This window comes from Phyllostomus discolor, chromosome 3, assembly GCF_004126475.2.
Source record: "Phyllostomus discolor isolate MPI-MPIP mPhyDis1 chromosome 3, mPhyDis1.pri.v3, whole genome shotgun sequence".
Classification (NCBI taxonomy): domain Eukaryota; kingdom Metazoa; phylum Chordata; class Mammalia; order Chiroptera; family Phyllostomidae; genus Phyllostomus; species Phyllostomus discolor.
The window spans coordinates 122,414,134-122,439,557 of NC_040905.2; the positions used below are offsets into that span (position 1 = coordinate 122,414,134).

Sequence of the window (25,424 nt, forward strand, 5' to 3'; positions counted from 1 at the left end):
GGTGTGCTCCACCATCCTCCCACCCACATCTGTTTCCCCTAGAGGGATCAACATGAAAAAAAAAAAAAAAACTTCTAATCAGACAGCCTGAAGCTGTTGGTGGTGCAGCAGCAAGGAAGTGGGCAGCCTGGGAGGCCACATCCGCCCTGTAGCCAGGCTCCATGGGCACATGGGTGGTGGCAATACTGGGGCTGGTCCCTGGGCCCAGGTGAGAAAGGAAGGAGAGGCTCTGGGTTCCATCCCAGGATGAGTCACAGTCCAGACTCTGGTTTAGCTGGACCCATTTGGCTCTGACTCAACTTTTAGACTTCACAGAGCTCTTGTCTAACCATGAGACCTCAGGCAGTTGACACAAACTCTGTGGCCTCAGTTTCCTCATCTGTTAAATGGGGGTAGAATGGTATATTCTTAGGGAATGGGGTTGGGACAAGGGTGGAGATGCCACCACTTAAATCAACTTTGAACCACTGGGCTACACCTCTGCCACTAAGTCGTCTGACTGCTTCACTGCTGTATCGCCAGCACTTACAACAACCATGTGTGGCACACGGTACACATTCAGCAACTACTGGTTGAATCATCGAATAGCACATGCTTAAAGATACTTGTTGAAGAAAAAGAGAGGTGAGGTAAGAAGAAATGAAAGAAGGTAAAGAAAGAGTGGAAGGGAGAAAGTTGGACCCACAGAGAGTTTTCCAGCCCATGAGAAGCAGCTGTGGTAGAATAGTTAGCCAATCTGCCTCCCGTGGAGCCTTGTCCAACAGAACACTGGCTACTTTGTCCAGGTTAACAGGATTGAGTGCTGTGATCAATAGTGGTGGCCATCTCACTTTCTGACTGGTCTTGAGTCAAAGCTTCTTTTACTTCCTTTACTAAGGTCAGTTTTTCTTTCTTTTCTGAGTTTCAATCTCACTCCTTTTCCTCCGGCACCCACCTATAGCCTCCGAGAAAATGCAAACATTCTAGTGCTCATCTGTGGTCTCATATGTTTCACCCTTGGGGTCAAAGCTAAGTGTTTATGCCTAAATCAATGTCACTAGAACATTTGCCTCTGTTACCATTCCTCAGGAAAAGTGTGTGTTATCAGTAAAAACTGAGAGCAGGCCTACCCAGACCTAGATCTAATGAAGCCCACACCACTGATGAGCAAAATATGCAAGGACCATTCCATGCCCACCCTCTCTCACACAAGATATGTGGTACTTAAAATATGTGCTTTAGGGTCAAATGATCTGGACTCAAATCCTGGCTGCTCCACTTACCAGCTGTGTAACCTTGAAGAAGTTAGTTCACCTCTTCATGCCTCAGTGTCTCCAGTTGTAAGATGATAATAACACTTACCTCAGTGGGTTACTGTGAGGATGAAATGAGATGATGCACATAAAGTGTTGTAAGCAGTCCAGATTCTGACTTATAAATGACAGAAATCCACTCTGACCAACTTAAGTAGGAAAGGCATTCAATCTCTGGGAGGCCTAGAGAATCTGGCTAGGAGGCCACACAGCTAGGAGGAACATCAAAACCACAGCACAGAACCTGTCCAAGAGAGGAAACACTGCCACCGCTCTTGGGTCCAGACAAGGCAGTCTGCACCACAGACTCACATGGGACAAACACTGCCCCTCCACAGCCAACTCTGTCACTTGCATATATCTACCGCCTCCCCCTCCAGAATGGATCACAATGTCCACTCCTTTCTTCACTAGCAGCCAATTCAAAATCCTGCACAGATGCATCCGATTGGCAGATCCAAGGTCACACGTCTGTGCTCTAGCTGCAAGGAGGCTGGGCAAGTGAGTTTCTGAATTCTACATTAAGGAGGCAGGGGTTGATAAGATGGAAAATTCCCAAACATAAAAATGGTATTTGAGAGTATGAGGTCAGGACGTGCTCAATAAGCATTTACTGCTTCCAAATTCCTCTTCGCCTTTCTGGGCTCACCTATTATCTTTCCAAAAAGTTGGATTAAATCCTCCCCATTAGTCTTCTTCTGTCTGACTCTATTCCTCCACATGCCTTCAGAGATTCCACTGGAAACTAGCACCCAGCAACAGAGTCAAGTACTCCTTACGATCTGGGGGAGAATGTGCCAACCAGCTGGAATCACAGGTTCATAGAACTTCAGAATTCCCCTAAGGGAAGACCATTCTGTCCTGCTGTCTTATTTTGCTAATTTAGAAACTGATTCCTAAAGAGAGGAAAGGATTTGGCAAAGGTTGCACAGCACAGTCCTGGCAGAACCAACACTAAGATCAAGAAAAATGAAAGGGAGAGGAAATCTGTGTCCAGACTCCCCACCAAGCTAGTGTGCCCTGCAGCCAGATGCTCTTAGCAGGGCTGAGCCAGGGGCTGCTCCAGACAGAAAATACACTGTCTTGTAAACAGCAGTGTTGGTGGTCATGGGGAGAAGCAGTGGAGTTTCAGCAGCAGGCACCACAATGCTCCGTCAGGGTGTCCTAGCTCCTGCTATTCAAGATGTGGTTGGTGGACCAGCAGCATCAACATCACCTGGGAAGTTAGAATGTAAAACTTCAGGCTCCACTGAGACCTGCTGAATCACAGATCCTGAGGTGATTTCCAAGCACATTAAAGTTTAACAAATGCTGCCCTAGTCAGTCCCAGGAAAAAGAACTCAAGAGGAAAAGGCTGCTGAGAGTCAGCATTGATGTCACTCTGTGTCACACTATGCCTAGTGCTTTATGTACTTACATAATTGAATTCTCTTAATAATCTTTTGAAGTAGATTTTCAGGGCCCCATTATACAGATGAGGAAACTGAGGATGAGACAAGAGATGTAACTTACCCTTCACCACTGGGTCCACCTGGTAACATACCTCTATTCATTCTTTGGGTGGCCTTTTACATAACCTCTTTAGCAAAGCTTCCCCTGAACAATGGGCCTCTCCAATGCAGTCTTGGTAGCATTAACCAGCCCTGTTATTCTTTGGTGTCTTATGAAACTCATCCCTTGACCTTAGACAGCCCAGTGAGGTGAGTAGAGAGGGCATGAGCCTTCAAATCCATACTGCTGCTGATTACAATAACAAATACATCATTTAACCCCTCTGAGTCTCAGCTACCTGATCAATAAGAGGGAAAAATGGATTCCAGAGTCCATGAGAGGATGCACATCACATACATGGAGTCAGGCTGGGGACAGAGCAGGTTGAGTTTTATTGCCACTCACCTCTGCTCCGCACATACTCCCTCCTCCAGTGGTGAGCTAAAATCAGCAGGAGCCACTGACTATAGTGAGAAATTTACACCATGGAAATCAGCAATCAGCAAGCATTTCCTGCCAGGGTTGTACTTCTGCCTCTTTTATAGAGAACCAATTATTAAATATTTACCAACAGGACACTTTCTCCATCCCTCCCTGATTCACAGATCAGTAGGACTTCCCACACTAAAATCGTATGGCTTCTATGACTTCTAGAAAGCCAAGAGATCACTCTGTAACTGCCCTGCCCCAAAGAAAATCCAGAGTAGACTCCTCACTCATTCAACCAATACCTACTGGACACCTATTATGTGCATGTACAGCCTACCGTCCTCCATGAGAATAGCAGATGCCTTGCCATCTGTCATCCATCATATCAGAAAAAGAGTTTTCAGAACTGTGATAAGTAAAGGAAGAAAATTAATAAGTCCCAAAGGTGGCAGGGGAAGGATCACATACATCATTTCTCTATCATCCCCGATCAATGGTAAATTACCTCCTGGCAACAGGATAACCTTCCCCCACAGTCACCCACACTAACCACATGCAGCAGGAATGGCATGAAATAAAAACCCAGCCTTTCATGTTCTCACTGCCAGAACTGTCAGGGTGCCCCTGAGGTGCCTGCACAGTAAAAATCCTTGGAGATATGTTCACCGTTATGACGGAGCTGCTGCCCCATGCCCCTCAGAACCCCACTCTCTGCCCCCACAGCCCCACCAAGCTACTTGGTCTACCCCCAGTCCCTTCATCCCATTTAGTCACCTCCTCTCTGCCCTTCAGTCCCTCCTCATCAGCACTCCCTCACTGACCCCTCAGTCTCCTCCTCTCTCTCAGTCCCTCGTTCTCTCCTCTCACTGCTTCCCAGCCTCCTGCAACAGGGAGTAGGGATGGAGACAAATCAGACGTTCCTTAAGATGCTGATATGCAACTAGTCAACTCACATTAATTTCAGTGAATTGGCTATTAGAAGACTGACCTACAGCTGACCATGAAGTAGAACCCCACGAGAGTTCATAAGTGGTAATGGAGGAAAACAGCTCAGCTTCCAGAATGTGGTCCAACAAGACCTGTCTCTGACCCCTGAACACCATCATCCTTTGTGGCCCTCCCACCAGTCATTCAATACAGGGGCCAGCAAGAAGGGAGCCTGGCTTGGGTAAGGAACGCACACTGGAGCCCACCTGCACCCCCATAGCTCTGCCAAGATGAAATGTTAGCAAAACAGAACCATGTGAGACCATGGAGGCCTTGGGTCCCCAGAATGGCCAGAGCGCCCTAACATTCAACTTTAATGACTCAAGCATTTGTCACTCCAACTCCCCCACACACGGTGAATTTAAAAATCTAAAGATTTAACTTTTAAAAAAGTTTAACAAGTTAATTTTCTAAATTTAAAATGTTTCAGAAAGAAACAACCTACAGAAGGATAATTTTAAGCTATATTAAAGCTCAAAGATGACATCATAGAGTTCTAATTATATAGATTTTGAGGCAATAGAAGTTTCAGGCAACCTTTCTGGATACACTTAGAAATTTTTCACAATATGTTGATACTATGTTTGTATCCCATCTTCTGGATGTACTAAAAATCCCTCTCAAAGGTTATTTGGAAAAATGAAAGTAAGTAGAGACCTCAGGCAAGATTAGGGCTCTTCAGTTTCAGTGTTCACTCCTAATTTTTCTCCTACAATAAGATTATTTCATGAGAATATCTGGAGACAAGAGTCGAGACCAAACTAAACCCAACATGAGCTTATAGATCCATATGGAACAAAGCTGTCATCTCAAAAAGCGTCAGAAGTGATCTGGGGCAAAATCTTAGAATCTACTGCCTCCTCCAAGTGATTCCTTCCCTCCACGTTGTGAAGAAAAAGTGAATTCATTCATTAACAAGGTCCTAGAACAGTGCCTTACCTGTAGCAAGCCCAGAATGAGGGTTGGGTTTGATGGTATTCATGATGAAGATGTAAAGACAATAAAATGCAGCAGGGTTGTGGGGAGCAAGAACTGCACTCCTAAGCTGCCTGGTGTTTGTGCCTGTCACTATTTCATGCAAGTGCTGTGGGGCTGGGTGGAAAATGTTTAAATCACTCCATTCAATAAACTTTTCCTATAAAAATACATTCTCTGTTTCTGAGATGTCTTATGCATCTCAGAAAACTTTACATTTTTAAAGGCACATAATCTGTATATAGCTATTGATATACAGGATTTGTATGTACATATTTAAATAAAACACATTCACACATTATAGTCTTTCCAACAATGCCCTAAGGTAGATATTATTTTTCTCATTCTACAGCCTTAGAGTAGTTAATAGTTTCCCATGCAACCAAGCTGGTAGATAGTAGAGCAAGGCTTTGAAAGGTCACACTCATGACGTCCAAGTCTCTGATCTTTCCTCCTTTCCATAACCTCTCTAGTTTCTGTCCCTCTTTGCCTGTTTACATCTCTACATTCCTATTCCCAGAATTGCCCTGGCTGCTCCAGAGGAAACAAGAAGGTGGAAGAGATAGTCAGTGCCCCCAAGATATGATCATTGTGAATAATTTTTCTCCTTTCCTGAAAAGATGAGAGCAAAGCTCAGAAGCAGACAGCAGCTGAGCCAGAGGAGGAGCAGAAGTTAAGATTCCTGAAATTCTAGAATCTATACTTGGTTTCCAAAAACGAGGTAAAAGCCAGGCTTCCTGGTATCTTTAAAGGGGCAAGGTAATTAGCCAATCCCAGGGAGGCAGCAGAAAGGGAATTAACTTTTAATGAGCAGTTGTTGAGGTGCTATCTTTGACCAAAAAAAAGTAGGTAGTGCTACAATAACCTGGGCGTGAGGTTTGCTTACCCTCATTATGCAACAAAGGTTCAAAGAAGCTGAGTTACCAGTTGAAGAATACAAAATTGGGCAAGAAGGCAAAAGTGAAATTTTAATGTAGTTGCCATCCATATTCTTTCCAGTGCCCTCATCAAACTACTTCTCCAACTCCATGCTCCAAGCTCCAGGGTCACACATGTCTATGAAAGAAACACGCCAATGGGTGAGAACCTAACGCTACACAATTGCCAACTACTGCTCAGATGACATCTGAGATGTGGTGTGCTGAGTGTGACTTTTTTGTAATAACCACTTTCCTGCAGACACACGGCAGAGGTGGCTCTGCCAGCCTGTCGTAAATACTCAAGTTTCCCACATTTCCTCTACCACAGAGGACTGCAGCACTCTTCTCTGCCTTTCTGCCAAGAGTGCAGAGGAAGAAAAGTTGCTGGTGGGCAGGGAGGTGGCAACTAGAGACCAAAAGGAATAATTTTTCCATTATGTCATCCAACTAGTTAGGGCTGTTCTCAGAGATAGTTATAGATTTTGGTAGATATGTTTTATAACCATCCCCCTGACCTAACTCGCCCATTAGTACTAACAGTTTTCCAGTTGATTCCTAAAATAAATAATAATGCAACCTGAAAACAATGCTAATTTGGCAATCTTTTCTTCAACATGTAATTACTACTTATATCTGTTTCTTTTCTTGTTTCATTCACTAGAACATCCAAAACAATAGCAAATAACAGTGTTGCTAGCAGCCATCTTCATTCATTCTTGACTTTAATGCTCTAAGTATCACAAAATTAAGCATATTTTTGGCTACTGGTTGGCCATAGACAGTCTTATTATGCTGAGAAAGTATATTTTTATTCTTAGTTCTTTCTCTAAGAGTTTTCACTGAAAGTGAATATTGAAATTTTAATAAATGCTTGTTTGACATTTGTGAAGATGATCCTTTTCTTCTTTAACATTTTGATGAGGTATATTAATAGACTTCCTAATAATAAGCCATAATGTCTTTCTAGAATGAACCTTTCTTGATCATGATGCATTGTTCTTTTAACATGCAACTGATTCAGTTTGTCAAGGTTTTATTTAGGATTATTTTCTCTGTGTTTATGAGAAAGATCAGACTATGACTATTTTTTGTGTGTTATATTTGTCAGACTTTGCATCTGTATGGTGCTAGGTCAGAGGATAGACTTGAGATAGTTTTCTTCTTTTTCTAGGGTTTAGAAAAGTTTTTTAAAAATCAAAAAGATCACTTGTCCTGGAGGTTTTGCTAATGGGTTTGAAAACTTTCATCATTTCCTTGTTTGCTCTTGGTCTAGATAGGGGCCCAATAAACCACAGCCTGCAGACCTGCCACCTGTTTTGACAAGCAGGGTTACTGGCACACAGCCATGCACACTTCTTGAGAAATCTCTCTGGCTGCTTTCACATTGCGATGGCAGAGCTGTGCCATTGCTACAGAACACTCCACAAACCTAAAACAGTTACTAACTGCCCTTAAGAAGAAAAGGAACTTTTCTGACCCCTGACTTCTTTTATGGTAGACAATTCTGGAACTTCTGTTCTCTTACACTTTCAAATTTAATACCAAAAATTAACAACATCTACCATCTAAGTTCTACACAGGGCCCAGCCATGGGATGAGCTCTTTCCATGGATTATTTCACTGAATCCACACAATCACTGTGTTATGGTCCCCATTTTACAGTGGAAGAGCTTGAAGCTGAGAGAGATTAAATAACCTGCCCGGAGTCAGGAGGTAGTAGTGGGGCACCCATAGCATGAACCCACATGTACCTGCTTTGAACACCACTGCAGCATCACATCTTGTTATCTGGTCATTGTCTGGATCTCCATACTTATGTCCTTTCTAATTCCTAATTTGCATTATATAGTTATTTTACAAATATTATAAACTGTGTTATATATTCATTTTATAAATATTATATGTTCATTTTTATCTGTGATTAGTCAAAAGTAGGTCTATTTTATTGGCTTTTGTTTGTTTTGCTTTGTCCTGTTTTCTAGGACTCAGTCTTCGAGTCATCAACACAATGCTTTTTATATATTCTCATCCTATTATATATTGCATTAGAATACAAAATATTACATATTATAATGCTATAGTTAATTCCACATTCTTACTCCTGCTTTCTATAGGTTTGTCTTGCAGAGGTTTTCTCCCATTGCCTAGTGAGTAGAATGCTTATTCAATTTATAGCCTTTCTTTGTTGGTTAATACTTTTAAAAGTACTTAAGGCTATGAATTTAGGATATTGATTAGGTACTATCTCACAAGTTGTGATCAATAGTTTACCAACAACTATAGTAAATAGCTCAAAACCTAAAATAATATTTTTGGTTTTTTATTAAACTTTTTATTTTGAGATCATTGTAGATTTTCATGCAGTTATGAAAAAATAATAGGGATATCCCACATATCCTTTACCCAGTTTCTCCCAAAGGTAACATCTTGCAAAACCATTAGCACAATATTCCAGCCAGGATATTGACTTTGATACAGTTATGACACAGAACATTTCACAAGGATCCTTCACATGGCCTTTTATAGTCACACCCACTTCTCTCTGCCCCCGCCCTCTCTTCACTCCCTGCAATCGCTGTTTTCCAATTCTATAATTCTGACATTTCTAAAATGTTATATAATTGTAATCATAATCATACAGTATATAACCTTTACAGGTTGGCTTTTTTTCACTTGGTATAATTGTCTGGTGATTCATTCAGGTTGTTGCATGTATCAATAGTTTGTTTCTTTTTATTACTGACTAGTACCCTGTGATGTGGACAGAACACAATATATTTTAGCCATTTACCTACTGAAGGACATTTGGGTTGTTTCCAGCTTGTGGCTATTATTAATAAAGCTGCTGTGAATACTTTCAGGAAAATTTTGTATAAAAATTACTTTTCATTTCTTGGGGATAAACACTCAAGAGAACGACCCAATTCCTGGGCCATATGTTTAGTTTTTTTAAGAAACTGCTGAACTATTCTCCAGAGTGGCTCTCCCAGTGTATGTTTCCACCAGAAGTATCTAAAAGGGGTCCAGTTGTTCCACACCCTCACTAGCGTTTTGTATTGTCATTATTTTTTATTTTAGCCATTCTATTAAGCATGTAATAATATCTCATGGTGGGTTGTGTGTGCTTGTGTGACTTTGCTGTCTTTTTATGTGCTGTATCACCTCTTCAGTGAAATGTCTATCTATATCTTTTGCCTATTTTCTAATTGAGTTGTTTGTTTAGTCAAGTTATGACAGTTCTTTATGTATTCTAGATAATAATCCTTTGCAGATATGTGGTTTACAAATATTTGGTCCCATCTGTGATTTATCTTTTCATTCCCGTAACAGGGTCTTTCACAGACCAATAGTTTTCTAGTTGGATGTGGTCCAATTAATCAGTTTTTCCTTTTATGGTTCATGCTTTTGGTGTCAAGTCTAAGAACAACTGGCCCTAGATTCTAATGATTTTTCTCAAATGTTTTCTTCTAAAGCTTTTATAGCTTTATGTTTTACATTAAAGTCCATCATTTATTTTGAGTTAATTTTTGTATTAGGTGTGAAACTTAGGCCAAGGTTTATTTTTTTGTCCATAGGTGTACAATTGCCCCAGCACTACTGGGTAAAAATTCATTTCCTCAATTGAATTGTTTCTGTGTCATGTCAAAAATCAATTGGGGGCCTGGCCAGTATGGCTCAGTTGGTTGGAGCATTGTCCCATCAGAGCACATGCCTGGGTTGCAGGCTCGGTCCCCAGTCTAGGCACATATGACAGGCAACTAATCGATGTTTCTCTTCACATTGATGTTTCTCTCCACCCCCTTCTCCCTCTCTCTAAAATCAATGGGCATTGAGATGTCAGCATAGGTAACCACAGTTCACCTCCTCACACAACCACATCAAAATTACAACTAAATTATAGAACAACCATCACTCAGAGCCACCAGAAATTGAGTTGAATGGAAGTCTGACAACTATGGAATTAAAGAAACCACATCCAGTCAGGCTGGTAGGAAGGGTGGAGACATAGAATGGGCTGGTCCCACATACATGTGTGGTGGATAATAATTCAGGAGGGATATCTTGGGAGTGAGGAGTCCCAGCCCCACACCAAGCCCCCCAGACCAGGGAACCAGTGTCAGGAAAATAAGTCCCCATAACTTCTGGCTGCAAAAACCAGCAGGGATTGAATTGATGGAAGAAACTTCTAGTGTCCCCAGCAGCTCTTAAAGAATTCACACAAAAACTTAGTCAGACTCACTCCCTCTGAGCTCCAGCAACAGGGAAGCAGCTTGAAAGGTACCAGTGGCATACGGGGAGGAACTGAAGTGACTAGCATCAAGGCTGGGGCTGGGGGACAGCTTTTTCCCCAGAGAGAAAGGCAGGCAGAATCACAGAGCTGGCAGGCAGTACCATATCTGAGACTCCATCAACCTGGCTAATAGAGTTTACCCTGCCCTGGAGATCCCTGAGGCTCCATCCCACCCAACTTACATCTGTTTACAGTAGCTTTTCCATGTGAATGGCTAGTCTTGACTAACCTTCACAACTTCCTAAATCCATTCAAACAAGCAACAGCTGGCCTCAGTGAGGTCCTAGTCCCCATACGTCTTACTAAGGGCCCCAGGCTGGCACTAGCAGCAGCCAGCCTAGATTCATAGCTTGGCTTCACCTGGGAGTCTCCAAACCCAGCACAAGCAGCAGTCACCTCAGATTGGTCTATAGCAGCAGTCCCCAAATTTCTGGCACCAGGGACTGGTTTCATGGAAGACAATTTTTTCCCACAGACAGGAGACAGGAGGAAGAGCCCAGGAGAGCTTCGCTTGTGGCCTGGTTCTGGTCCACAGTCTGGGTACTGGGAACCCCTGCTCTATAGCTCAGGCAGGATGTCCCAGGAAAAACACAAGTGACCTTGGCCTGCACCACCCAGGAAACCTCAGAGCCTGCTCACCCAGTGGACAGCTACAGTTCATGCTGGAGCACCACCACCTTGCCACTGCATAGGTGATCCTCCACAGAGGGCAACGGTTGGTGTTCAGTGGTCACAGCCAGCTCTTGCAGCTTACTGGCCTGCATAAATCCCTCCCATTGACTTACCAATGGCAACCAAGGCTCAACTACAAGAGGAAGTTGTACTCAGCCCACACAAAGGGCGCACCTCAAGTTCCCAGCTTGGGTGATAGGGCAGGCTGTGCCACTGGACCCTACAGGACACCTACTACATTAGACCACACTACCAAGAGACTAAGTCAAAGGCGCTCTATCTATTACATAAAAATAAACACAGGGAGGCTGCCAAAATGAGGAGAAAAAAAACATGGCCCAAATGAAAGAACAGATCAAAACTCCAGAAAAAGAACTAAACAAAGTGGGATAATCTATCAGATGCAGAGTTCAAAACACTGGTTATAAGGATGTTCAAGGAACTTAGTGAGGATCTCAACATCATAAAAAAGATCCAGTTGGAAATGAAGGATACACTAATTGAAATAAAGAACAATTTACAGGGAAACAACAGTAGAGTGAGTGAAACTGAGGATCAAACCAATGATTTGGAATATAAGGAAGCAAAAACAACAACAACAAAACACCAAACAGATCAACAAGAAGAAAAGGGAGCAGGGGGATGAAGATAGTATAACAAGCCTATGGGACAACATCAAGAGGTCCAACATTTACATCATAGGGGTGCCAGAAGGAGAAGAGAAAGAAGAAGAAATTGGAAATCTATTTGAAAACATAATGAAAGAAAACTTCCCTAATTTGGTGAAGGAAATAGACATGCAAGTCCAGGAAGTACAGAGAGTCTCAAACAAGATGGATGCAAAGAGCACCACTTCAAGACACATCATAATTAAAATGCCAAAGGTTAAAGATAAAGACAGAATCTTAAAAGCAGCAAAAGAAAAGCAGTCAGTTACCTACAGGGGCGTTCCCATAAGACTGTCAGCTGATTTCTCAAAAGGAACTTTGCAGGTTAGACGGCAATGGCAAGAAGTATTCAAAGTCATGAAAAGCAGGGACCTACACCCAAGATTGCTCTACCCAACAAAGACATCATTTAGAATCAAAGGGAAAATAAAGAACTTCCCAGACAAGAAAAACCTAGAGGAGTTTATCATCGCCAAACCATTATTATATGAAATGTTAAATTTAAGAAAAAAAAGATCAAAACTATGAACAATAAAATAGCAATAAATACATACCTGTCAACAACTGAATCTAAAAAACAAACTAAGCAAGCAAAAAGTAAAAGACAAAATCATGGATACAGAGTGTTTTGATAGTTGCCAGATAGGAAGGGGTTGTATGGGAATGGATGAAAAGATGAGGGGATTAAGAAGCACAAATAGACAGTTACAGAATAGTCACAGGGATGTAAACTACAATATAGGAAATGGAGTAGCCAAAGAACTTATACAAATGACCCATGAACATGAACAGTGGTGTGGGACTGCCTGAGGGAGTAGGGTGTGCTTGGCTGGGATGGGGGTGGCTAAGGGAAAAAAATAGGGATAACTGTGATAGCATAACCAATAAATATAATTTAAAATATAAAATAAAACCAATGGGTGTGTCCTTGGGTGAAAATAAAAAAATCAATTGGGTGCCATCATGTGGGTATCTTAATGGGTTCTCTATTCTTTTCAATTAGTTTGTGTCCCTCCACCAACACCACACAGTCTTGATCACTATAGGTACATTATAAGACTGATTTCTCCCATTTTAGTCTTTTTCAGAACTGCTTTAGCTAGTCTAGATCCTTTGCCTTTTTATATAAATTACAAAACACTTTTGTTGGGAATTTGATAGGAATTTTGTATATCAAGTTGCGGAGAACTGACATCTCTACTATGTTGGGTCTTTCATGTTCATTGCTAGTATATAGAAGAACAATTTATTTTTGTATTTTTAGAAGAGTTTTTTAAAATTGTAGATTTCTTGAAATTTTCTGTATAGACAATCATGTCACCTGCAAATAAAGACAGTTTTAGTTCTTCCTTTCCATATGCCTTTCCATATGCCTTTTATTTCCTTTTCTTGCCGTATTACAATGCTTAGAACTAGCTAAAACATCCAGCAGTAGTTTGAATATGTACCAGGGTTACTAAGTAAAGTATTTTATTTTTACGTCCTTCAGTTTTACAACCTCTGTTATTAATTTCTAGTTTTATACCATTTTAATCAAGGAAAGTCAGTGGCATATTTTATAATTAAATCTTTCATGTAAAAAACAGTAAATTAAATGTTCCTTTGCATCAGTCACCTACTCTCTACTTTCCAGTCTCCATTAACATAAGCTACTATTTTAGACTCAGATTAAAGTTATATTTATATCATATTACCTTTCATTCACAAATAATCTATTTTACTTTATTATTAAGACTTGTTTTTATCCTGGCATGGAAATTCTCTCCAGAGGATGCCAAGACTTTATTTTTAGAGTGGCTTAAGGTTCACAGCAAAACTGAGGGGAAGGTACAGGCATTTCCCATATACCCTCTGCCCTCACATATACACAGCTTCCCTTATTATCAACATCTCCTACTAGAGTGGGACATTTGTTACAACTGATGGACCTTCTGTCATCTATTTTAATATGAGACTTACAGAAATTACTTGAACTCAATGTTATGTTTAATTGTTCAACACGTATATCCCATTTCCTCTATGCCATCACTTCTCCATGTTTAAGTCTCTAATATTAGATATTCTCTTAGACAGAGGACATCTTCAAATAACTCTTTCCTTGGTAGACTTCCAGAGTCTTTTTATATCTGAAAACTTTTTTTCTGTGGCCTTCACACACGAATGACAGCTTGACTGAGAATTAAATATGTAGATTATAACACTCCCATCAAAACTCTATAGATGAAGCTGCATTATCTGAAGTACTACAATACTCATTGCAAATACATAGCCAGGCCCTGTCTTTGCCAAAAGATAGATTGTGTAGATTATCCTTGGTCCTGCTCTTTCTGCTTTGGTGATAGCCAAGTCCCCTTTCTCAAGCCAGGTGTGAGGGGAGGATAATGTGCACAGCTCCAGACTCCCAGCAGCTCTACTGACCTAAAACAGACTCCTCTCTCCTCCACTACCCATTCTTGGACCCTGGGAACTCCCACCATAGCCCTGTTGGTCTTTCTTACATACCTTACCTGTGCAAGCCTTGCAGTTCCCTACCCAAACAAGTGCAAAGGTAAACTGCCTCCCTCGCCTTCCTCTCTTAATGTGGTAAGGAGATTGGGAGTGGTAGGAAACCTCTGGTCATTTCCAAAAGTGATTCTGGAGCAGAAGAGGGCTGACTTTTTACTTGGTACAAACTTGGGTCTCTTAGTTTAGGAATAGAGCCGTGGGAGAGAGACAAAAGGTCTTTCTACTGTTTCCAGTTGGTTTTTGTTTCAAAAGTGATGCTTGTGGTGAGTGGACCCAATTTAGTCCCATCTGTCTCAGAGTTAATGAAGATTTCACTGAGATGCCAACAACTATTTCCAGTGTTCTCAATAGTATTCTTCCTATTTTTTGTTATCTTAACTATTTGAGGGCAAAGTTGGAAATGTTGCCTTAGGGACTGATAACAAAATGTAATTGTCAACTTATGCCAAGACTAAGTCTTTACTTGGAGTCACAGAGCCTTTGATATTGATGGCAGTCACAGATCCTGACCTGCATGAGCCAGTGTGGCCTAAGGCATTGCTCTACAACAAATCCCCTACAACACCAATTCTCAAAGTTCAGTGTGCCTTTAGTAAGCATCAGCTGGGGAACTTATTGAAAATTGATAAGGCTCCACCCCTAAGATTTTGATGGAGTCCAGGCTCTGAATTTTTATCAAACACCAGGGATGCATGCAGGTGCTCCAACAACAACCCCTGGAGAACTGCAGCACTAGAAGCATCTCCTCTAAAACCAACAGACATAAACCCAGTTGTTGGTTTCTAACACAGACATAAAGCTGGTTTCCTCAAAGTCACACACAGAAAGAAGCAAATATAATTCTACACCTACCACAATTGCTGGAGGAGAGCTGCCTGGTGCAGCAACTGTGCATAACATGACACCTTCTCAAAATTTCTCGTGGCTAGTTAGACTCCAACAAATGCCATTTCACCAGAAAATAGCACTTATGGAAATTTTACAGGAGGATTTCTCCCCATTGGAAATTATACATTTATATTTACCACAGTATCCTTAATGACACCGTTTGAAATGGCCCCAAATTGGAAAGAATCTACAGTCCATCACCAGAGGACTGGTTTAATAAATTATGAATTGTCCATACAACAAAAAACTTTGCATCTGTTTTTAAGCATTAGGAAGCTCTCTTTATACTGATATAGAAAGATCTTCGAGATGCAGAGTGAGGGAGTAGGAGAGAGTAATTCAAATATGTGAAGTTTGGTATAACATTCTCCTGCCAATCAGTCAAAATACCCAACAAATGAGAACAAATATCAGCCATTACACCACACTAGAGCCTACTAACCAAACATAAGAAAAACAAAGTGTAGAATACAGGTTGTAGTATGCTACCTTTTCCCAAGAAAACAATGAAAGTTAGAGGGAAAACAAACTTCTGGAAAGATACCCAAAGCAAGGCTGGGAAGTGGGTGGATGGAGGACAGAATTACATGAGACTTTAAAATGATATACTTCCTTGTATTTTTGTTAACCATGTGACTATATTACAAAAAATTACATTTTAAAACACAATTTTTAAAGAGATTTTCAATGTGTAGGAGAGATATGTATGCCAAGGGTGGTGTAATTTCATTTGTTTATTTATTTTTAAATTTCATTTTTATTTATTTTTAGAGAGAGGAGAGGGAGGAAGAAAGAGAGGGAGAGAAACATCGATGTGCAAGAGAAATATTGATAGGTTGCCTTCTCGCACACCTCCAACTGAGGACCTGACCCACAACCCAGGCATCATCTGACAAGGAATCAAACCAGTGACCTTTTGGCTCACAGGCCAACACTCAATCCACTGGGCCACACTAGCCAGGGCTTAATTTGAATCTTATATTTCTTCTGGGTCCCTGTAGTTGGTATATCTCAAATGTGCCCATTAGTAAGCAGTTTGCTGCAGTAAGGAAGGTGGGTGAGCCTGCCTTGCCTATATCAGTGATGTTTAGAAGACTGCCTGATCAGGCTTCATAGAAAGTACTGATTACTGGATTGAGCATGGGCTGCGAACCAAAGCATCGCAGGTTCGATTCCTAGTTAGGGCACATGGTTGGGTTGCAGGCCACAGCCCCCAGCAACCGCACATTGATGTTTCTCTCTCTTTCTCCCTCCCTTCCCTCTCTAAAAATAAATAAATAAAATCTTTTAAAAATGTCATTTAAAATAAATAAAATATCATTTTAAAAAAAGAAATACATATATATATGTATATATATGTATACATATAAAGAAAGTACTGATTACCTACCTCCACAGTGGTTCTCAAACCTGGCTGTTCATTGTAATCACCTGAGGAGCCTTTAATAAGGGCTGCTACTCGGGTCCTGCCCCCAGCTCTTTTGATTTCACCAGTTTGAGGTAAGGCCAGGGCACAGGGACTTTTCAAAGCTCCCCAGGTCAATCTAACATTTGGCCACAAGTGCCAACCTCTTGATCTGGCAGCTCTACAGTGAGGTTTCCAAAACCAATGTAAAAACACATCCTGCAGGTGGCTGTTCAGCCAGGTTTGTGACCAGCAGTTCCAAAATAAACCTCTCCTCTTCCCAGCCATCACCATACTCTGGCAGAGACTCAAGCACTTGCAAAGGCCAGATACAGAAAAAAGAAGCCAACTTTGCTCAGGAAATAAGACCTTCATTTTCTAAATGCAGTCAGTTATTCCTGAGAGTGTGGCTCACACTCCTACCACCCCAGGTTCTTCCTCCTCCTCTTTCCACCCCACACACAACCCCGAGGGCCTCAGTCAGGGGTCATACTGCCACTTCTCCTGTGGGAGCCACAGGGCAGACAGGAGTGTGGCCTTTGCCTCTCTACTACATGGCGTGTCTCATCCACTGATATTAGTGTACTCTGAGAAGGGGAATCATCTGGCAACAATGTCGCTTTGCCTGCTATATTCAAGGCTCCCATTCAACCACATATCATGAACTTTGTTCACACCAACTTTCACAAAAACAGCAGATTCCTGTACTGTCAGTGAATTGGCAGGTCATCAAGACAGTGCTGAGTCTTAGGGTACTACTAGCAGAGCCGTGGCTCAGATTCTCTGAGTTCAAGGTGGTGGGACTCATCATTCTAACCAAGGTGCTTTTGGAAATATGTGTCATGGGGGCTGCATATTTGAACCAACAAAAGTCTAGTGCTATTGGCATCACAGAGTGGGCACAACACAGAGGCAATATACCATGTGTTCTGCCCCAGCTGCCTTGGCCATACCAGCACTGGTCATATCTAAAGGTCACCGTAGGGAGGAAGTTCCTGAACTTCCTTTGGTGCAGGGGACTCCAACCTTTTGGTGTCTCTGGGCCACAGTAGAAGAAGAAGAGTTGTCTTGGGCCATGAATTAAATACTTGTAACATGTAATCACAAAAATACCTCATAATGCTTTAAGTAAATTTACAATTTTATGTTGGGCAGCATTTATAGCCATCCTGAGCTGCAAGCAGCCCACGGGCCACAGGTTGGACCTGCTTTAGTGGTTGAAGATAAAGTTGAAGGCTACAAGAAAACCAAGGAGGCTGTTTCGCTTCTTAAGAAACTTAAGCCCTGCAATGATATCAAAAAGGTCTATGCCTCTCAGCAAATGAGAGCTGGCAAGGGAAAAATGAGAAACTGTCGTCGTATCCACCGCAGGGGACCTTGCATCATCTTTAATGAGAATGATACCATCAAAGCCTTCAGAAACAGCCCTGGAATTAATTCTGCTTAATGAAAGCAATCTGAACATTTTAAAACTTGCTCCTGGTAGGCCATTTCTGCATTTGGACTGGAAGTGCTTTCCACAGGTTATGACTTATACAGCACTTGGCAAAATGCTGCCTCCCTCAAGAGTAACTACAACCTTCCCATGCACAAGATGCTTAGTACAGACTTTAGCAGAATCTTGAAAAGCCCAGAGATCCAAAGAGCCCTCCAAGCACCACACAAGAAGATCCATCACAGAGTCCTGAAGAAGAATCCACTGAAAAACCTGAGAGTCACGTTGAAGCTAAACCCATATGCAAAGACCATGAGTCAGAACACCATTCTTCACCAGGCCAGAACCACAAACTCTGGGTGGGCAGAGCAGTAGCAGCACTAGAAGCCAAATCAGATGAGAAAGGGGCTCAAGGCAAGAAGCCTGGTGTGGAGAAAGAAGACAAGAAGGCATTGACCTTACAAAGCAGAATAAGCCCTGGGTACACACACACACACAAAAGCCTGCAGCTACTGAGAACCCAGCAGCTGAGAAGAAGCCCGCAGAAAAGAAACCTACCACAGAAAGGAAGAAGCCTGTAATATAAACTTAAATATGTTTATTCTATAAAGGTCAAATCACTGTGGACAGCCAATTTTGACTAAAAACCTGATCAAAGGCAGTGAGGAAATGAAGAAAGAAATCACAGTGACATGTCACCAGTGCATAACCTCCACTACCCACACCACCACTACAGTAGCAAAGACCAAGAGAGAAGGTACACATGCAAATACATCCTATTTCTAACCTGAAGAGGATAGAGCCCAAGATGGGTAAAAATTTTATAAACTGGAAATATTTTCTAGACTTGACTATTGTAACAAAGATCAGCATTCACATGAGAAAGCACAATTTCTAAAAATCAAAAAATAAAGATTCCACTTAAAGATTACCTTCCTCTTAAAATTGCCATTAAAATAGCACTTATTCCCTGATGGGGGCGCTCTTGAGGCAAATCCCTGAGATATATCTGTAGACATAACCTTGTCCTTTCTGCCCAGCAAAGCCATGCCTGAAACTGATAGTGCTTGAATAAGTTTGAAGAAGCACCAGGGAATAAAATAAGAGGGAGCAGGAGCTTTTAATGTCCTAAAGACTGAAGAAACACTTTTTCCCCAATGTCTAAAAATCAACAGTCCTTTTAAAAATGCCAGACACCTGGAAGGCAAGGTGTCCCTAGAGAGATGCTGCAGCAGAATCACACCCCTCTATGACCACCTAATCCTATTTCTCTACACAAGACCTGATTAGAAAAAGAAAAGTGTTTATACAAAACCAATAATAGTCAGAATCAAGCAAGGCCAGGAAGAAGACCCTCCATTGCTCAAGGGCAAATTTCCATAAAAAGAAAGTCAAATGGAAGGAGGGACAGAGGTATGAACAAATGATGGATGGATTGATAGACAAATGGATGGACAGATGATGGATAAATGGATGGATGGGTAGATGATTGATGGATGCATGAGTGGATATAAGAATATATCAATTCATACAACTTTCAAAGTCAGAGCTCTAATATACCTGGTTTATGTAGAAAAGTATAAATTTTCTGCTTAAAAAGATTTTATCCCCAACTATACATGCCCTTTCACCTTGTTGTCTTCCCAAATCTCCAAATTATGAACTCTAACTGAATCAATTAAGATGTTTTTGGCTCCAGTTAACCAGCAGGCTTTGCTGGCTGGAAAGGACCAGGGTATATCTGCAGAGAATATCCAACTAAATGCTTCTTAAACAAAAGGGGCATATCAATAAACCTTACACACACACACAAAGTTTGAAGCAATAGGTTTCTGGGGCTATATCAGTGACTTGAGAATGTTGGCCCACCAGGTTGGTGTCACTGCAATTCTTGGCATCTGTTTAGTCTAAAGGTAGTCTGATTTTGACATGTGAGACCTCTTTGGAAAGGGTTGGGATTCAAAACAAGTTTTCCTCTTTCACATTGGCTAAAACTGGGTCCCATCCCCACTATCAGACCAATCACTGAGAAGAGCAATAGAATTATCATGGATCACTTGTATTTTGTCCCTTGAGTACATTGGTATCTTTAAACAAAACTAAAAACAAAAAAAAAGAAAGGCTGTTGGATGAGCCAACATCATCTTCTGTTCCCATTTCTAAATCCCCAGATAGCTACAAGGCTGGGCCCTCCAATCAGAACTGCACCTAATAATTCCCATAATGTACCCTCCAGAAAGATTCCAATAACCTCATTCCCTTTGTAAACAAGTTTTCCACCTTCATCTCCTTAGCCTCTTACTCAGGGCACTTAGGATTGCACATGACAGAACCCCACTAAAACTAGCTCAAGTAAAGAAAGAAATTTGTTGTAAGAAAACAAGCTATCTCGCAGAAACCAGGGGCAGTAACTATAGTTTGCCTTCTATGCAGGATCACCAGGAACCAAGGCAGCCACTTCCATCTCTGGTCCATGTGACCTCTGAGCCTGCCCTACTCCTCTCGCCTCTCTGCAGTTCATCTTTCTCTGCTATGTGATGCACATCATAGAGTCCCTGAGATGCTACGTACTTCTAGTCTGGTGTTGATGGAAGCTAGCTGGCATCTCAATGCTAAGTCCAAGTTCCCAGAGAAAGAATCAGGAGCTATAATCAATCCACCAGCCACAGAGGAGAGGAATGCCAGGTTACATAGTTCAGTTGCAGAAGCTAGAAACCACTCCTCAGGGTCTATTTGCCAAAATGTAAGGAATGCAAAGGCCTTGAAGTCCTAACAAGGTTGTACAGCTTTCTTTAAAGGAACTTCTTGGACATCAATCAGCCTCCAAGACCTAGAAGGCCAGAAGGATGGGGAAGAAAAAACAGCGGTCATCCCAGAATGACCACGTGAGCCTTCTTATCTCTCAGCAGGTAGCACAGCTGGCAGAGCAGAGCTGGAGAGGAGGGAAGAAGCCATACTGACACACATAACATCTTGCCTAGCAGCTACTCTCTTCCCTCCTCCCTGCTCTGCCTCAGATTGGCTCCTGCCCAGGCCCCTTCTCACACCCTTACTCCCACCTAACTACACTCATCATTGCACATTCTGTGCTCCACTCTGGGCTCCTCTTTGCCAAGATGCTTTCCCACAAAGGGGTCCCTGTCTTCCAGCTCACTTTCCACACAAACATCTACCTCAGAAGTAAGCTTGGTCTATTTTAAACTCCTGTAGTTGTCTGCCAAATGTCTCGTCTGGAGGCCTCATGGTCTACTGAGAGGAGAATAGAACCAAATGTAGAAGCACAGAAACTGATGTCTGGTCAAGGACCCACCATTAGCTCAGAACCTTGGGACAATCAAGGCATCCTTCCCATAGGTGATAGAGAAAACTCCCCTTCAGTTAGTTCTTGGGAATGTTGGGAGCACAAACGGATGTAAAAGATAAAAGTTTTAGACAGTGAGATAACAGTGATAGTAGGTCCATGATGGCATCTTTGCTGATCCTAACTCTTGTGGGGAATCATATAAAATTTATAAAGAACTTACCAAACTGAACATCGAAAAAACAAACAATCCAATTTAAAAAAACGGGCAAGGAACCTGAATAGACACTGCTCCAAAAAGGACATGCAAAGGACCCATAGACATATGAAAAGATGCTCAACATCACCAATCATCAGAGAGATGCAAATGAAAACCACAATGTGTATCACCTTACACCTGTCAGTCAGAATGGCTGTCATCGATAAATCAACAAGTCATAAGTGTTAATGAGGATGTGGAAAGGGAACCCTCGTGGCACTATTAGTGGGTATGCAGATTGGTACAGCCACTGTGGAAAACCGTATGGAGTTTCCTCAAAAATTTAAAGAGGGAATTGCCTTATAACTCAGCAATTCCACTTATGGGGATATACATAAAGAAGCCTGAAACACTGATTCAGAAGAATATATGTACCTCTGTGTTCATTGCAGTATTATTTACAATAACCAAGATTTGGAAGCAGCCCAAGTGCCCATCAGTAAATGAACGTGTAAAAAGGCAGTACTACATTTACACAATGGAATACTACTCAGCCATAAAAAAAAAAATAAGGAAATCTTACCTTAAGCACCAGCATGGATGGGCCTGGAGAGTATTAAACTAAGTGAAATAAGCCAGTCAGAGAAGGGCAAATACCACAGGATTTCACTTATATGTGAAAACTAATAAACAAAATAAACAAATAAAACAGAAACAGACTCATAGATATATACAGACAATGGAGACATGTCAGAGGGGAAGGGGGGTGGACATGGGTGAAAAACATAAAGAGATTAAGCAAAGAAAAAACTCAGACAAAAGCATGATGATTACAAGAGAGAAGGGGAGTTAGGGGGAGGTAGAAGAGGGTATACGGGTGATAAATGGTGATGGAATGAGACTTGACTTAGGATGGTGAACAAACACTAAAATATATGAATGATGTATTATAGAATTGTACACCTGAAATCTATTTAATATTATTAACCAATGTCACCAAAAAAATTCAATAGAAATTATAAAAGAAAGAATTAGCTGTGGCTGGTGTGGCTCAGTGGATTGAGTGCCAGCCTGCAAACCAAAGGATCACCGGTTCGATTCCCAGTCAAGGCACATGCCTGGGTTGTAACCCAGGTCCCCAGTGGGAGGCATGTGAGAGGCAACCACACATTGATGTTTCTCTCCCTCTCCTTCTCCCTCTCTTCCCCTCTGTCTAAAAATCAATAAATAAAATCTTTAAAAAAGAATTGATGGCTTCATTTTTTTCACTTCCTTATTTTATTTTTGTTTAATATATTTTAATGATTATGCTATTAGTTGTACCATTCCCCCCCCCTTTATTCCTCTCCACCCTGCAGTCCCCTCCCACCCACACCCCCTCCCCCTTAGTTCATGTCCATGGGCCATACAAATGAGTTCTTTGGCTTCTACAGTTCTTATACTATTCTTAACTTCCTCCTGTCTATTTTGTACCTACCATTTTTGCTACTATTCCCTGTACCTTTTCCCCCTTTCTCCTCCTCCCCCTCAATGCTGATAACCTCCATGTGATCTCCATTTCTATGATTCTGTTCCTGTTCTAGTTGTTAGCTTAGTTTGTCTTTGTTTTTGTTTTTTTAGGTTTGGTTGTAGATAGTTGTGAGTTTGTTGCATTTTACTGTTCATATTTTTTATCTTCTTCTTAGATAAGTCCCTTTAACTTTTCATATAATAAGGGCTTGGTAACGATGAACTCCTTTAACTTGACCTTATCTGGGAAGCACTTTATCTGCCCTTCCATTCCAAATGAGAGGTTTGCTGGAAAGAGTAATCTTGGATGTAGGTCCTTGCCTTTCATGACTTGGAATACTTCTTTCCAGCCCCTTCTTGCCTGCAAGGTTTCTTTTAGAAATCAGCTGACAGTCTTATGGGCACTCCTTTGTGGGTAACTGTCTCCATTTCTCTTACTGCTTTTAAGATTCTCTCCTTATCTTTAATCTTATCTAAGGTAATTATGATGTGCCTGGGTGTGTGCTTCCTTAGGTTCAACTTCTTTGGGGCTCTCTAAGTTTCCTGGACTTCCTGGAAGTCTTTTTCCCTTGCCAGATTAGGGAAGTTCTCCTTCGTTATTTTTTCAGATAAATTTTCAATTTCTTGCTCTTCCTCTTCGCCTTCTGGCACCCCTATGATTCAGACATTGGAATGTTTAAAGTTGTCTTGGGGGTTCCTAAGCCTCTCCTCATATTTTTGAGTTCTTGTTTCTTCATTCTGTCCTGGTTGAAAGTTTATTTCTTCCTCTGCTCCAAACCATTGATTTGAGTCCCATCACTGTTAGTTCCCTGAACATTTTCCTTTATTTCATTTTTCATAGCCTTCACCTTTCCTCTATGTTGAGACCATACTGAACCATTTCTGTGCACATCCTGATTACCAGTGTTTTGAACTGTGCATCTGACAGTCTGTGAGTACCAAATAGGCTGGCTATCTCTTCATTGCTTAGTTGTATTTTTTCAGGAGTGTAGATGTGTTCTTTCATTTGGGCCATTTTTGTGTCTGCGTGCCTGTTAAGTAGTAAGGAGCAGAGCCTTAAGTATTGGCCAGGGCCGGGGAACCCATATCCCTGCTTTTTGGCAGTTTGTGAGGGAGGGGTCTGAGAGGGAACAATGCTGCTTGCTTGGCTCTCAGCTGGCTTTCAGTCACTTCCTCTGCTACCACAAGCTAACTGGACCCTTCTGGTGCTGATTCCCAGGTGGGTGGGTTTGTGTACATTCTAGGACCCTGTGGGTCTCTCCAACAAACTCTCCTGTGAGGCTGGGAGTTTCTCCCACTGCCTCAACCCCCACAGGTTTTTTTTCAGTCAGAGGTTTTGAGACTTTATTTCCCCACATTGGAACCCTGGATTGCACAGTCTATCTCGCTCCCCAGTTTTTTCTTCCAGTTTATCTGTATGCAAATGTGGGACCACCCACTCCACCAGCCACCACCTCACCCACCCCTGTCAGCTACCACCATGCTGTGCATCCTCTCTACCCCTCCTACCAGTCTGGATGAATATTTCTTCTTTATCTCCTTGGTTGTCAGACTTCCATATAGTTTGATTTTTTGTCAAACTATATGGTTGTTTTTTGTTTTCAAATTTGTTGTTGTCCTTCTTTTGGTTGTGGGAGGACACAAAGTGTATCTACCTACGCCTCCATCTTGGCCAGAAGTCCCTTGTCCCTGATGGCTTCCTTTACTTTTCTGAGAAGACACTCCCAGTGTCATGAGGGAACAGCCAATAACAGACCAGAATCCTCAAGTCCATCTTTAGGTACTGATGCTTGAAAATGGTTTCCATGACAATCAGCTCTGCCCCTTTGCTTTCTGAATGATCCTGAGACAGTCATCCACTCTGTGAGCTTCAGATTCCTTCAGATGTGAGTAGGCATCTGCTATTGTTACAAAGTAGGACTATAATATTGTTAAGATGTATCTTTAATATTTACATGGTAATAGTACCTACCACACGATGTTGTGAGAATTAAATGGACTTGGTGCTAACCAATAACAACAGTAAATGTTTCATATGTATTGGGTGCTGCATAAGAACTTTGCGTGCATTCACTCATAACAACCCTATGAGGCCCATAATAAGCACTAAATGTTTTCATTTACAGACATAACAACAACAAGTTAGAAAACAAATCTTTAAAAACAGACAGTGAAAACCAACTTTAACTTTTTTCCTAGAGTCTGCAGACAAGCCATCGAAATACCCTTCAAAAGAGTTACTCCATAATTTCAAGTGGGAAGAAAGCATCCACCTTGAACATTTGCTCATCTACACACAATGCAGCTGGCTTGGACGTTAGAAAGACTGGACCCACCCATCTCCCCCCACACACACTTCCTTCCATCTTTCCTCAAGCTGTTATCTTCCCCCAGATGAAAGCTTCCCACATCCAAAAGATACCAGCTGGCTCAGAGAGAGCTGCCTTCCCATGGAAG

At 41.6% G+C, this 25,424-nt stretch overlaps 1 protein-coding gene and 1 pseudogene across 1 annotated transcript in view; one reads left to right on the top strand and one right to left on the bottom strand.

The window, feature by feature from the left end:
- The window catches only part of PRKCB (protein kinase C beta), a 352,458-nt gene that overhangs the window by 229,496 nt on the left and 97,538 nt on the right, over positions 1 to 25,424 (bottom strand). The window lies entirely within an intron of this gene.
- LOC114503042 lies at positions 16,512 to 19,575 on the top strand (annotated as a pseudogene).